The sequence below is a fragment of the Oncorhynchus mykiss genome, chromosome 5 (assembly GCF_057628025.1).
Source record: "Oncorhynchus mykiss isolate SJ-2025 chromosome 5, ASM5762802v1, whole genome shotgun sequence".
NCBI lineage: Eukaryota > Metazoa > Chordata > Actinopteri > Salmoniformes > Salmonidae > Oncorhynchus > Oncorhynchus mykiss.
Window position 1 is genome coordinate 13034905 of NC_143026.1, and position 15915 is coordinate 13050819.

General features: G+C 42.1%; 1 protein-coding gene across 2 annotated transcripts in view; it reads right to left on the reverse strand.

Moving 5' to 3' along the window:
- nek6 (NIMA-related kinase 6) overlaps positions 1 to 15682 on the reverse strand; it is an 86515-nt gene extending 70833 nt beyond the window's left edge. For both annotated transcript variants that reach the window (XM_036976811.2, XM_036976813.2), the window contains exon 1: positions 15154 to 15682. The gene's annotated coding sequence lies outside the window, so the exon portion shown is untranslated. The remainder of the gene's footprint in view (positions 1 to 15153) is intronic.
- Positions 15683 to 15915: the final 233 nt, after the last annotated feature.

Here is a 15915-nt window from a genome sequence, read left to right on the forward strand (position 1 = left end):
TTGAAGTCGGAAGTTTACATACACCTTAGCCAAATACATTTAAACTCAGATTTTCACAATTCCTGACATTTAATCCCCGTAAAAATTCCCTGTCTTAGGTCAGTTAGGAACACCACTTTATTTTAAGAATGTGAAATGTCAGAATAATAGTAGAGAATTATTTATTTCAGCTTTTATTTCTTTCATCACATTCGAATAGAAGTGTCAAATAGAAGTAGAAGTAGAGGGACTTTTGTCAGAGGTTGCTTGTTGTGAGCACTGAGGGAACTTTATGCACTTGGCCAGATGATGCTGCATCTTTGTTGCATTCTTCACATATGATTTCGCACAGTATTTGCAAATGTACACAGCTTTTCCTTTTACATTAGCTGCATTGAAATGTCTCCACACATCAGATAGTGCCCGTGGTATTTTCCTGTAAAGGTTAGAAAAAAAATTGTTAAAAAATAAATAATACAATTCCATGTGCTGATAAATAGTTATGCAGTTAGATTAAACAACTCCTTTGTATGATACATGTTTTAAAATGAAGCATGTATGAAAACAGGTGAATTAACACTCCTCTGTTAGCAGGCTCAAGCAAGCTAAAATCCACATGGTAGCAAAAACTAGCAGAAACTGTTAACAAGTTAGAAAGGATTTAAACACCCTTTGCTGTAGGATACTATTTACTAGTTAAAAAATAAATAATGTATGTCATATGAAATATATTCACCCAGTATTGTAATCAAAACTTACCAGAAAGCATGTAGTCCTTGGCTCAGACAGTGCAGTAGTGTGGGCTCAATAGCATCTCATTAGTGTGCAAGGTCTTGAGAATCAGCTGTACATGTGAGTGCACTGCACATGTGATGGAAGAATGCGCTGTGCATGCAGAGGGTTGCAATTCCATTGAATTGGGGCTAGATTAACCAAAATATGACACAAGACCTAGAATTGCCTTATGTGTATCCCACAAAAAAGGTTCACTGTTATAAGCTAACTTTTTTGATGAATTTAAGCAAAATTCCTAAAATTCCCGGGTTTAACTTCCCATGGAAAATTCCGGAAATTTACCGGAAAGTTTCCAACCCTTTGCAAACCTATTAGACACACACCACTCACTAAAAAAATATGCACACCACAACCACACAATTCTTTCTCTCTCTCTTCTCTCTCAATTCAATTCTATTCAATTCAATTCGCTTTATTGGCATGACGTAACAATGTACACATTGCCAAAGCTTATTTTGGATATTTACAACATAAAAATAAATAAAAATGAGAATCAAACGGGACAACAGTTACAACAATAACCAAGTGTCAAAATAACCATACATTCAACAATAACAATAAGCATACAGTAGAGGACATGTGCAGGTTGATTGGTCTGTCAGACACTGTCCCTCATCTTATGGCAGGCAGCAATGTAGCGCGCTGCCAACCCACAGCTCTCTGCGTCCTTCCCCAACAGGACGGGTAGCCTATCCTCATCAGAGAGGTCTTTGAAACCTTGAATAAGGGTTTCAAATTTGGGAAAATGACACTCTGTAATTGTTTTATATTTTTTACATTTTGTCAGGAAATGCAGCTCCGTCTCAGGTTCTACTGTTGTTGTGCAGTGGTTGCACAGCCTTTCCTCTACAGGGAGCCAGGTTTTCCTGTGTCTACCCGTCTAAATGGCAAGGCTGTGCTCACTGAGCCTGTACTTTGTCAAGGTTTTTCTCAGGTTTTGATCAGTAACCATGGTCAAATATTTAGCCACAGTGTACTGTAGATTTAGGGCCAGATAGTACTGCATTTTCCTTTGAGCTTGTGTTTGTGTTTCCCAATAAGCAATATAGTTTTGTTTTGACTGTGTTGTAATTTGGTTTATCCTGATTGATTGGATGTTCTGGTCCTGAGGCTTCAGTGCGTTAGTAGAACAGGTTTGTGAACTCAGCCCCCGGACCAGCTGGATGAGGGGACTCTTTTCTTTGCTCAGCTCTTGGCATTGCAGGGCTTGGTAATGATATGAGAGGGGGTCACTGTATTTTAGATGTTTCCAAAACTTAATTGCTCTTTTTTTGAGTTTTTATTATTAGCTGCTCTGTTCCCAAACAGTTGGCTGGTTAAAAGCTGCTCCATTCTCAAACAGTGGACTGGCTAACAGCTGCTATGTTCCTAAACAATGGGCTGGCTAAAAGCTGCTATGTTCCTAAACAGTGAGCTGGCTAAAAGATGCTCCATTCTCAAACAGTGGGCTGGCTAAAAGCTGCTACGTTCCTAAACAGTGAGCTGGCTAAAAGCTGCTCCGTTCCCAAACGGTTGGCTGGTTAAAAGCTGCTCCATTCTCAAACAGTGGGCTGGCTAAAAGCTGCTCCGTTCCCAAACAGTGGGCTGGCTAAAAGCTGCTCTGTTCCCAAACAGTTGGCTGGTGAAAAGCTGCTCCATTCTCAAACAGTGGACTGGCTAACAGCTGCTATGTTCCTAAACAGTGGGGTGGCTAAAAGCTGCTATGTTCCTTAACAGTAGGCTGGCTAAAAGCTGCTCTGTTTCTAAACAGTTTGCTGGCTAAAAGCTGCTCTGTTCACAAACAGTGGACTGGCTAACAGCTGCTATGTTCCTAAACAGTGGGCTGGCTAAAAGCTGCTCTGTTTCTAAACAGTTTGCTGGCTAAAAGCTGCTCCGTTCCCAAACAGTTTGCTGGCTAAAAGCTGCTCCATTCCCAAACAGTGAGCTGGCTAAAAGCTGCTCCGTTCCCAAACAGTGAGCTGGCTAAAAGCTGCTCCGTTCCCAAACAGTGGGCTGGTTAAAAGCTGCTACGTTCCTAAACAGTGAGCTGGCTAAAAGCTGCTACGTTCCTAAACAGTGAGCTGGTTAAAAGCTGCTACGTTCCTAAACAGTGAGCTGGCTAAAAGCTGCTCCATTCTCAAACAGTGGGCTGGATAAAAGCTGCTCCGTTCCCAAACAGTTGGCTGGTTAAAAGCTGCTCCATTCTCAAACAGTGGGCTGGCTAAAAGCTGCTCTGTTCCCAAACAGTGGGCTGGCTAAAAGCTGCTCTGTTCCCAAACAGTTGGCTGGTTAAAAGCTGCTCCATTCTCAAACAGTGGACTGGCTAACAGCTGCTATGTTCCTAAACAGTGGGGTGGCTAAAAGCTGCTCTGTTTCTAAACAGTTTGCTGGCTAAAAGCTGCTCTGTTCACAAACAGTGGACTGGCTAACAGCTGCTATGTTCCTAAACAGTGGGCTGGCTAAAAGCTGCTCTGTTTCTAAACAGTTTGCTGGCTAAAAGCTGCTCCGTTCCCAAACAGTTTGCTGGCTAAAAGCTGCTCCATTCCCAAACAGTGAGCTGGCTAAAAGCTGCTACGTTCCCAAACAGTGAGCTGGCTAAAAGCTGCTCCGTTCCCAAACAGTGGGCTGGCTAAAAGCTGCTCCGTTCCCAAACAGTGGGCTGGTTAAAAGCTGATCTGTTTCTGCTCTTTAAGACTTTTTTACAGTGTCATGGTAAAGACCAGAACCTCTTTAGGCAGATCAAAGGGCCACAGCTGCTTCTTCCTCTGAACGTCAATGAGGATGCGGCCTGCTTTCACTCCACTCCTCTCCTTTTCGTGACAGGGCCTCAACCACAAATGGAGCCCCCCCACAGACACACACCCTAACATCCACGACAGCACCACAGTAAAGGCTGACAATGTAAAAGCTTCCAAGACCAGTGGCAGACAGGCAGACAAGACAGGCAGACAGACAAGTCACTCCCCTGTACAACAGTACTGCATTCAAGGCTACTTCTGACATACACTCAAGTCATACACACCTAGTCATACAAAACTGCAACACCCACATGCAGTGATAGACAAACACACTTAAACCACCAAGCCTAATTAGACACTCCATCATAGTAGATACAGTACACCCTCCGCCCCCACCCCCCCCCCCCCCACCTCTCCATTTCACCACAGTGACGGCTGGGTGAGGGAGGAGCAAAATAAATGACAACTCCTACATCTAATAGATAGGGGTTACACATTAATGGGGACGGTCTCTGTAAACCACGTTCCGCCCTCGCCCCTGTCCCCCACCCACCTCTGATTAACCCCCTAGAGTCGATGTACACGCCCCCATGGAAATCTAATTAGCATAATAATAAAGAATCAGTCAGTTTAAACTAGAGATATGTTTTTTTGCATTGGCTGCATCTCAATCAATCGTATCTTCCGATGTCAGCCTTCCGCATCTGAGGAAAAAGGTGGCAGAGCTAGAGAGGTGTTTGTCAGACCATGAAACATCCTGAAAATCGGTATACTCACAAAAACGTCTGTAGCGTCCGAACGGTTTGGCCTAGAAAAACAAACTACATGGAAAGGTGAGACTCTCACGAACACAATGGTGTTTTCAGTTTTGCTCTACGACACCCACAAGCATCACGGGACTTGTCTAAAGTCGGTACAGCCTGATCTGCCAACTTTTGTCCGTAGCGTCCGAACAGGAAAGGTGGGCCACTCACGAACACGTACACGTTGGCTGGTTTGCTCTAGGACACACAAAAGCCTCACAATACCAGGCTGAAGGTAGCCAGGTGCCAGTTTAAAAAATGAATGGAAATATAATGGATTCGGGAAGCATTCAGACCACTTCCCTTTTTCCACATTTTGATATGTTACAGTCATATTCTAAAATGTTTTCAAATCATTTTTTCCCTCATCAATCTACACACAATGCCCCATAATGACAAAGATAAAACAGCTTTTTATACATTTTCGCAAATGTCTATATATATACCCTTTGCTGTGAGACTCAAAATTCAGCTCAGGTGCATCCTGTTTCCATTGATCATCCTTGAGATGTTACTACAACTTGAATGGAGTCCACCTGTGGTAAATTCAATTGATTGGACATGATTTGGAAAGGCACACACCTGTCTATATAAGGTCCCACAGTTGACAGTGCATGTCAGAGCAAAAACCAAGCCATGAGGTCGAACTAATTGCCCATAGAGCTCCGAGACAGGATTGTGTCAAGGCACAGATCTGCAGCATTTAAAGTCCCCAAGAACACAGTGGCCTCCATCATTCTTAAACGGAAGAAGTTTAGAACCACCAAGACTCTTCCAAGAGCTGTCCGCAAGGCCAAACTGAGCAATCAGAGAGAAGGGCATTGGTCAGGGACGTGACCAAGATCCCAATGGTCACTCTTGAAGGAGCTACAGAGTTCGTCTGTGGAGATGGGAGAACCTTCCAGAAGGACAACCATCTCTGCAGCACTACAGCAATCAGGCCTTTATGGTAGAGTGGTCAGGCAGAAGCCACTCCTCAGTAAAAGGCACATGACAGCTCGCTTGTCATTTGCCAAAAAGGCACCTAAAGGACTCTCAGACCATGTGAAACAAGATTCTCTGGTCTGATGAAACCAAGTTTGAACTATTTGGCGTGAATGCCAAGCGTCAGGTATGGAGGAAACCTGGCACCAACCCTACGGTGAAGCATGATGGTGGCAGCATCATGCTGTGGGGATGTTTTTCAGCGGCAGGGACTGGGAAACTAGTCAGGATCGAGGGAAAGATGAACGGAGCAAAGTACAGAGAGATCTTTGATGAAAACCTGCTCCAAAGCTCTCAGTACCTCAGACAATATAAAAACTCAGCAAAAAAAGAAATGTCCACTCACTGTCAACTGCGTTTACTTTCAGCAAAGTTATCTGTAAATATTTGTATGAACATAAAAAGTTTCAACAACTGAGACATAAACTGACCAAGTTCCACAGACATGTGACTAACAGAAATTGAATAATGTGTCCCTGAACAAAAGGGGGGTCAAAATCAAAAGTAACAGTCAGTATTTGGTGTGGCCATCAGCTACATGAAGTACTGCAGTGCATCTCCTCCTCAGGGACTGCACCAGATTTGCCAGTTCTTGCTGTGAGATGTTACCCCACTATTCCACCAAGGCACCCTGCCAGCATTTCTGGGGGGAATGATCCTAGCCCTCACCCTCCGATCCAACAGGTCCCAGGCGTGCTCAATGGGATTGAGATCCGGGCTCTTCACTGGCCATGGCAGAACACTGACATTCCTGTCTTGCAGGAAATCACGCACAGAACGAGCAGTATGGCTAGTGGCATTGTCATGCTGGAGGGTCATGTCAGGATGAGCCTGCAGGAAGGGTACCACATGAGGGAGGAGGATGTCTTCCCTCTAAAGCACAGCGTTGAGATTGCCTGCAATGACAACAAGCTCAGTCTGATGATGATGTGACACACCGCCCCAGACCATGACGGACCCTCCACCTGCAAATCGATCCCGCTCCCGCTCCCGGTGTAACGCTCATAACTTCGACGATAAACGCGAATCCGACCATCACCCCTGGTGAGACAAAACCACAACTCGTCAGTGAAGAGCACCTTCTGCCAGTCCTGTCTGGTCCAGCGACAGTGGGTTTGTGCCCATAGGGGACGTTGTTGCCGGTGATGTCTGGTGAGGACCTGCCTTACAGCAGGCCTACAAGCCCTGAGTCCAGTCCAATCCTGTGCAGGTGTTGTTACATGTGGTCTGCCACTGCGAGCACGATCAGCTGTCCGTCCTATTTCCCTCTAGCGCTGTCTTAGGTGTCTCACAGTACGGACATTACAATTTATTGCCCTGACCACAAGTGCAGTCCTTGTGCCACCTTGCAGCATGCCTAAGGTACATTCACGCAGATGAGCAGGGACACTGGGCATCTCTCTTTGGTATTTTCAGAGTCAGTAGAAAGGCCTCTTTAAGCTGTTAGTGAAAGCTGTTAGTGTCTTAACAACCGTTCCAAAGGTGCATGATCATTAATTGTTTATGGTTCATTTAACAAGCATGGGAAAAAGTGTTTAAACCCTTTACAATGAAGATCTGTGAAGATATTTGTATTTTTACGAAATATCTTTGAAAGACAGGGCCCTGAAAAAGGGATGTTTCTTTATTTGCTGAGTTTATATATACAGTTGAAGTCAGAAGTTTACATACACCTTAGCCAAATACATTTAAACTTTTTTTACAATTCCTGACATTTAATCCCCGTAAAAATTCCCTGTTTTAGGTCAGTTAGGATTACCACTTTATTTTAAGAATGTGAAATGTCAGAATAATAGTAGAGAGAATGATTTATTTCAGCTTTCATTTCTTTCATCACATTCCTAGTGGGTCAGAAGTTTACATACACTCAATTAGTATTTGGTAGCATTGCCTTAAAATTGTTTAACTTGGGTCAAATGTTTCAGGTAGCCTTCAACAAGCTTCCCACAATAAGTTGGGTGAATTTTGGCCCATTCCTCCTGACAGAGCTGGTGTAACTGAGTCAGGTTTGGAGGCCTCCTTGCTCTCACACGCTTTTTTAGTTCTGCCCACATATTTTCCATAGGATTGAGGCCCGGGGTTTGTGATGGCCACTCGAATACCTTGACTTTGTTGTCCTTAAGCCATTTTGCCACAACTTTGGAAGTATGCTTGGGGTCATTGTCCATTTGGAAGACCCATTTGCGACCAAACTTTAACTTCCTGACTGATGTCTTGAGATGTTGCTTCAATATTGCCACACAATTGTCCTACCTCATGATGCAATCTATTTTGTGAAGTGCACCAGATCCTCCTGCAGCAAAGCACCCCCACAACATGATGCTGCCACCCACGTGCTTCACTTTTTGATGGTGTTCTTCGGCTTGCAAGCATCCCCCTTTTTCCTCCAAACAAAACGATGGTCATTATGGCCAAACAGTTCTATTTTTGTTTCATCAGACCAAAGGACATTTCTCCAAAAAGATTGATCTTTGTCCCCATGTGCAGTTGAAAACCGTAGTCTGGGCTTTTTATGGCGGTTTTGGAGCACTGGCTTTTTCCTTGCTGAGCGGCCTTTCAGTTTATGTCGATATAGGACTCGTTTTACTGTGGATATAGATATTTTTGTGCCTGTTTCCTCCAGTATCTTCACAAGGTCCTTTGCTGTTGTTCTGGGATTGATTTGCACTTTTGGCACCAAAGTACGTTCATCTCTAGGAGACAGAATGCGTCTCCTTCCTGAGTGGTATGACGGCTGCGTGGTCCCATGGTGTTTATACTTGCATACTATTGTTTGTACAGATGAACATGGCACCTTCAGGCGTTTGGAAATTGCTCCCAAGGATGAAACAGACTTGTGAAGGTCTACAATTTTTTTTCAGCGGTCTTGGCTGATTTCTTTTGATTTTCCCATGATGTCAAGCAAAGAGGCACTGGTAGGCCTTTAAATACATCAACAGGTACAGCTCCAATTGACTCAAATGATGTAAATTAGCCTATCAGAAGCTTCTAAAGCCATGACATAATTTTCTGGAATTTTCCATGCTGTTTAAAGGCACAGTCAACTTAGTGTATGTAAACTTCTGACCCACTGGAATTGTGATTAAGTGAATTATAAGTGAATTAATCTGTTTGTAAACAATTGTTAGAAAAATGACTTGTGTCATGCACAAATTAGATGTCCTAACCAACTTGCCAAACTTATAGTTTGTTAACAATAAATTTGTGGAGTGGTTTAAAAACGAGTTTCAATGACTCCAACCTTTGTGCATGTAAACTTCTGACCATATACTGTATATTTTTTGTTGTTGAAAGATTTCTAAAAAACTGTTTTTGCTTAGTCATTATGAGGTATTATGTGTAGATTGATGAGGGGAAAAAACTATTTGATACATTTTAGAATAAGGCTGTAACTTAACTAAATGTGGAAAAAGTCAAGGGGTCTAAATACTTTCCAAATGCACTCTATGTAAAATAAATACATGTAAAAAATGTTTTTATCATTGGTTCCTGATCGTTCTTGTATCTCTCAGATATAAGACAGACACTTCAGAACAAATTTCCTATGGATATATTTGTTTTACTATCTATTTATTCATGTATGACACTGTTAATCATTGCGATTCTATTGGCTAATAGCAGTAAGGCCAAATTCAAAGTTTCATCAAATTCTTTGTTTATATATATTTTTTGATACCTTAATGCAGGGATCATCAACTAGATTCAGCCGTGGACCAATTCTCTTGACAGGATGGTCTTAGGGCCGGAACATAATTACGAATAAGAAGCCCAAACAGATATAATGTTTGACTAAAACAATCATTTCAAACCTTGTTTACATTTATATATACAATCATGTGTCTCTATTATGCATGGGAATACATGGGAATAGATTTCTTAAATGAATTAATTTAAAAAATATATAGATATTGATTTTAGCATTTGCAAATTGGCTTAGTTTGATAGCTAGATTCATTGGATCTGATTTCCTGGTGTTTTTACAGTCTTTTATGTCCAACAATGAAAACTTGGGGGGCCAAATAAAACCTGTTGGGGAGCGGCCAGTTGGGGAACCCTGCCTGTGATTCAAAATAAAATAGCTAAATGATCCTTGGTATGACCATCTTAAAACAATTCCATATGTTAGCTTAGATGTAAGGATTACGGCAATTAAAAGCACTGGGCCACTACTGGCTGCCAATGGTTCTGGGCCTGACCTAGATCCCTGGATTCCCTGCTTCCATCCTGCACGGAGAGGACAATGGATCCCTAGTGGTACCTGAGCGACATTAATGATTTCCAGTTGGCTTGGCTTTGCCCTGGGACTGGGTCATTGACACCGAATGGGAGGTGGTCACCAGGGTGACGGGGCGACCTGCCATACTCAGCTGGGGGAAGCAGTCCATGACCTTTTGACAGTTTGGCAGATATTTCTCACTTTTCTCGTTCCTCGCAATCCTCCGCAGAGGGGAGTTGCTTTTTTTTCCACTCAGTCGTGAAATAAGGACTGCAAATGTGACTAGATTACTATTTATGACATTCAAATTACAAACAACCTCGTTTGTTGGAAGAAAATGTGAGTCACAAATCCAGTTCTTAAGAAAAAAAGGGATCACACATGGCTCCTTAAACAATAACAGTATGGGCGTGCCGAGACTTGTCTTTCCTGTCCTTCCGAGCATTAAAAGCATTATTTTGCATTTGACTTACATTCTCTCTCTTCCTCTATATCTTTCTCTTTCTCTTTCTCGATCTCTGATGATGAGTCAGTCGTAATTGCTTACTGGAGTCTGAGACCGGTGCCAACTGGCAAGCGACCTTAACCTCCTCTGCACTACCAATACAGCTGCATTAATAACTGTTGATTAGTTACAAATGACAACCGGGCCTGGTGCCATGATGTTGGGCACATGTTGAGAGAGATGCATGTGTAGTGGGGTGCTACTAAGCATTTAACTTGGCCATTGTGGTGGCAGTAGGTCCCCTACTTGGTGTTCAATTGAGGAATTAGCTACTTGGGCTTCAGACTTGGGCTTGTCTTGGGTTCTACTTTGATACCCTCTGACTGGGACATGTTTCGAAATTACAATTATTACACAGTAATCATGTATCAAAGTACATCTTCCTGTACATCTTAGAAATAATATTCCAAGAAGGCAACTGCAGCAGTAGATCGTCCCTGAAATTTCTCTTTTAAATCTTCTAAACCAATCAAATAAAGAAACACATCAACAAATAAATAATCTTGGCAATGACAGCAGGGGGGACTCCAGGAGGTGCCTTCCAGAAATGGTGCTCGTCTTATACTCTCCTTTCATCTCTCCACCAGTGAAAATAAATCTCAAAAGGGAGCGAGCAGCTAAGCAAGACGCAGAGCGCTAGCGACGACACTAATATGTGACATTGTGTCAGCTCCAGCCCCGTGCAGCTGTTTCCCCTTCTCCCGTCAGCTTGTAGCTCCACACACTCCAAGCCTCCCAAGAATGCCTGGGAAAGTTCTGAGGGGGGAGAACAGACGGGGGACTCTCCGGATATCAATGGCTGAGGCACAGCCCTCTACCACAGAGGAGGAGAAAAACAGCTTATTTTGCATGTTTTTCTTGCAAAACTTCTGTCTTGTCTTACATTTTAATTAGCATGCTTGGTTGATTTAGACTCATTTTCCGAGCAGTCAGACTCAGGTATAAGAGGGGAAGTGACAATGAAGAAGTGATCATTTGTATGGTAGGAAGTAGGTTTCAGATTGGAAGGAACCGGCAAGATAAGGTTGATTGAGCACGAGGTCTTTTATCAAATAATGATAATGTGTATCAAATCAGCAATACCATCTGAGGTAGGTAGCTATGGTCCATACCTCCATAAAGATACCCATACATTAGTCTTTCTCCCTCCACCAATTCTTCACTGGTCCATCATCCCCACACTCGTCCATTATACTGGATGATGTGCCGTCAACATCATCCAGTTTAAAGCCCACCTCCCGACCTTGTCACTCTGTGAACCGCATATATTCACCTTCTCTTACTATTATCACCTTGTGCATTTGATAACATTAATGGTATTATTGTCAACTGCACTGGAAGAGAGGAAAATTAAACTGCCCTTTCTCTACTAGCCATTGGATATTTCTGAATAAACGTACTGAAAATCATAGGAAATATTTCCTATCATGGCATAGCATGATGTGTTGTTTTGACTGACGGGGGTTTGAACCTAGCTCATATGCATGACTGTGTTGGCCCTATGAGCAAAAGCTTATGCATTAGTTCTGGGGGGCTTATACAAATCTTCAGGTTTAAGGCAAGTTTACTCATCAAGTGAGCTTGGTTCACCAATCAACATAGTGATACATAGTGAAAAATGGGTCTTCGGTCATTCTTATGGTGAGGAGCTTGATACTTAAACCTGGCTAATACTAGACTAAACGGTTGTTCATAGACAAACAACACCAAAGTCAAATATACATAATTACGTGCATGTTAGAGTTTTTCGCCATGAATCTTGTTCTAAGGGCAGCTCGACAGAGTTGTCACTAGCTGACACAGCCACAGTCATCAAATCAGATTTGAAACCTAACCCTAACCTTAACTCATAACCTTAACCATACTGCTAACTCTAATGCCTAACCCTAACCTTAAAGCTCATTTTTGTTTTCATGAATTTTTACAGTATAGACAATTTTGACTTTGCAGCTGGCCTATCTAAGGAGAAATTGCTCACTTCTGCCTCCGGGACATGACTCATGACAATAAATGTCAACCTCCTCAATACTTGGTAATAAGGACATACATCTTTTGATCACTAAGTGTAGTTCAGTCCAGGAACAGTCTTAGGTTCCCTTTTGGTGGTTGTGTGTGTGAGTTATATCCCACAAACCACAGATGTTATCTAATACATGTTGCTCTCATAACACTGATGAAGCAGATAATGACTTTAATCGTCTTGGGTATGTCGTCACGACTGAACTGGCCTGATTCTTCAGACACGCGGGTCCCTGTTGATCTGCTTGACGGAGGCCACATTTGTTTTGCCCATCCTCTTGCAGTTGCCAAAATTGTTGCGTTGGTATTTCACCTCTGACTCCAGGCCACAGTTTTGTCAATCACGCACACTGTCAGTGCCCAGTCTACAGTTTATTCAAATAACTGCAAGTGACGATGGGGTATTTTCGTGCCGTTTTGAATGACAGCGGCTTCCAGAAATGGCCTGTTCCATTTTAAGAGCGCTGTCCGACATACGCCCTCACTGCATCCAGGGCCCAAGTGGGCCGAACCACGCGTACGGGTGAGTGGGGCGGGTGGAAGTGGGCGATATCCAATTACCAAAGAGCAATGAGTTAAAGTATGGGTGAGATGGTCTAAAAATACAAGCGTCTATATCGGGCCTCTTGGTCACTCCTTTTGCATTTATGTAGTGTTCTGTGTGACAGCTGCGTTGCGTCAGATTGTAAAAGCCATCAGTCCACGGTCTGCTTTCTATGAAAGAGACCCTACAAGAGGATTCTGTACTCACACAGGCTCAGAGTGGTTTCAGGCAGTTGAAAGAAAGACACATATTTGGCCTTTAGTTCCACCTATGAGCATCTGCAAATAGCAACAAATGTCAACACTTTTTGGAGCAGACATTTTGGTTCTCTGGATCAACACCAGACCAGTTCAAAACAAGGAGAGGTCACTTCCCAGTTAATTTTGATTACCTCCTAGCCTTTTCATAAGCATGATGCCTATGTATTGTAGCAGCCCATGGGAATTGCATGAAGGTCTCTGAAATGTGCATTGCATCTTGGCACATCATGCCATTACTATTCCAAACCAAAGGGTGAGAGGGGCTGTTCGCTTTCCACATGCTGGTGGTGTTAGACCCTTGTTGTAGCACTCACCACTAGCACCTGCCCACAACGCAGCTGACACGTGACTAATTTTAGCGAGGTATTGGGCCTGGTATGCCCAGGCATCCTAACAACCTCCAACCACCACACAGTTCCCCTCATACCCACCCTTCGCGCGTCATATTCGCGTCATATTCGTTTATACCACCGCATCAATGACAAATAAACAGGATCGCCATGACGTGCATCATACTCCGATTTCACTGTAAACAAATGGATCTCTCACATCGAAACCTGGGCTAACATCTGGTTATCATTTTCTGGTTGTCGAAAAGGAGAACGTGTAATACAACCTGTTATTTTACACATTAGTAACGCTGTTGTTTCACTTTTTTTTTATTTTATTCAAACCACAAAGACCAGGGAGATTTACCAATGCTTCACAAAGAAGGGTAACTACTGGTAGATGGGGAGGAATAAAACAAATGCAGACATTGAATATCCCTTTGAGCATGATGAAGTTATTAATTACACTTTGGATGGTGTATCAATACACCCAATCACTACAAAGTTACAGGCGTCCTTTCTAACTCAGTTGCTGGAGAGGAAGGAAACCACTCAGGGAGTTCACCAAGAGGCCAATGATTACTTTAAAACAGTTACAGAGGCTGTGATAGGAGAAAACTGAGGATGGATCAAAACATTGCAAACCTAAGTGACAGAACGAAAACAAAACACTAAAGCAATACTGCATAAAATGTGGCAAATCAATTAACTATTTTTCCTGAATATGTGTTATGTTTGGGGCAAATCCAATGCAACACATTACTGAGTACCACTCTCCATATTTTCAAGCATTGTGGTGGCTGCATCATGTTATGGGTATGCATGTAATTGTTAAGGACTGGAATGTTTTTCAGGATAAGAAATAAACAGAAGGGAGCAATGCACAGGCACAATCCCAGAGGAAAACCTGGTTCAGTCTACTTGCCACCAATTCACCTTTTAGCAGGACAATAACATAAAACACAAAGCCAAATCTACACTGCAGTTCCTTACCAAGAAGACAGTGAATATTCCTGAATGGCCGAGTTACAGTTTTGACTTAAATCTACTTGAAAATCTATGACAAGACCTGAAAATGTCTAGCAATGATCAACAACTAATTTGACAGAGCTTGAATAATTTTCAAAATAATTATGGATAAATGTTGCACAATTCAGGTGTTGAAAGCTCTTGAAAACTTACCAAGAAAGACTCACAGCTGCAATCGCTGGCAATGTGCTTCTACAAAGTATTGACTCGGGGATGTGAATACTTATGTAAATTTGATATTTCTGTATGTCATTCTCAATAAATTTGCAAAAGTGTCTAAAACCTTGTTTTCACTTTGTCAATTTTGGGCATTGTATGTATATGGGTGAGAGGAAAAATATATTTAATACATTTTGTATTCCTAATGTAACACAACAAAATGTGTAATAAGTCAAGGGGTATGGATACTATCTGAAGGCACTGTATTCTTGTGAAAGCCTTCCATATCAATTAAATGTTTTAAATTAGACTAAATATAATTTACATTGTCAGAATATTCTAAATTTATAGCAGCTATAAAAAGACAATTTGAGCGTGAGTTGATAATAAAAAAAACAACGTTTCCCGTACTTACTCAAGTAGCGTTGGTGTGGTAAACTGTCGCAACATATGCAACTACAGTATGGTTGTCGAATTTGACCAACCTTGTTTTTGGCTAATGCTGCCAGTCCGTACCGCAGCCAAACTGCCATACCCTGTAGCTACAGTATTCTTTGACGAATGATTCCGCGCAAAATCTAGATTTAGAACTTTTTTTGACAATTCCCCAGAACGCATGAGACACAGGGAGACACTGGTAAACACTCCGTGAACGAAACAAAATATGCAACAGAAATGACAGCCGAGTCCCGCGCTACTTTGTAACTTTTGTCACTAAGTCAAGTGCTGGGCTGTCTTCAAGTTTGCAACTATGTTGGCTACAATGACAATGGTTCTAAAAAAGTAATGAATTCAACACGTTTGAGTATTTTACCTGATTTTGCTGAGTTTTTCTCTTCACGCTGACGTTTTGGAATAAGGAAGGTGTAAACAGAGTTACATTAATCCGTGTTGTGCAACTCCCCCTTCTACAGCTCTAAAGTTCTCTCTCTCTCTTTCTCTCTCTCTGTCGCTCTCTCTTTCTCTCCGTCGCTCTCTCTGTCCCGCGCCTCTTTTACTGTCGCATGCCACGAAGGCCACTCAAACGAATCTGACCACACTTATTCTTTTACCGAGAGGAGAAACTGTAGGAGGAAGGTCGCTCGTGCAGTCAATTCAATAGTCGAGGGCGCGAATCAACGTCACATGGACTGCATGTTTTTCGAAAATTGGGTCAAACGTCAAATAGCACAGAAACTCAACCCACTGCATATTACTGATGAATAGAGGTATAGGCTGCGATAATATTTTCCAATGTAGCGTATCTATAGCCTACTCAGTTTCATAAAATTAGGTCAAAAAGTATATATTTTTGAACCACTATCATAAAACCCATTCTGCTTTTTTTCCTTCAGAGTAGACCTAATAGTTTTACAGTCACGTGAAGCATGGTCATGCACTTTCGATACAGATATAATTTAGGACCTACAAAGTTAATTTATGTAACTTCCATATCACACTTTTTTATCTTGATGATATACACCAAACATATTTTATTTATCAACTTGTATTGTTGTATTATTGTATGATCGCATAGGTTGTTTAGATTATTCTATGTGACTGTTTTGAATTATGCATATAACGATTACTGTATAGA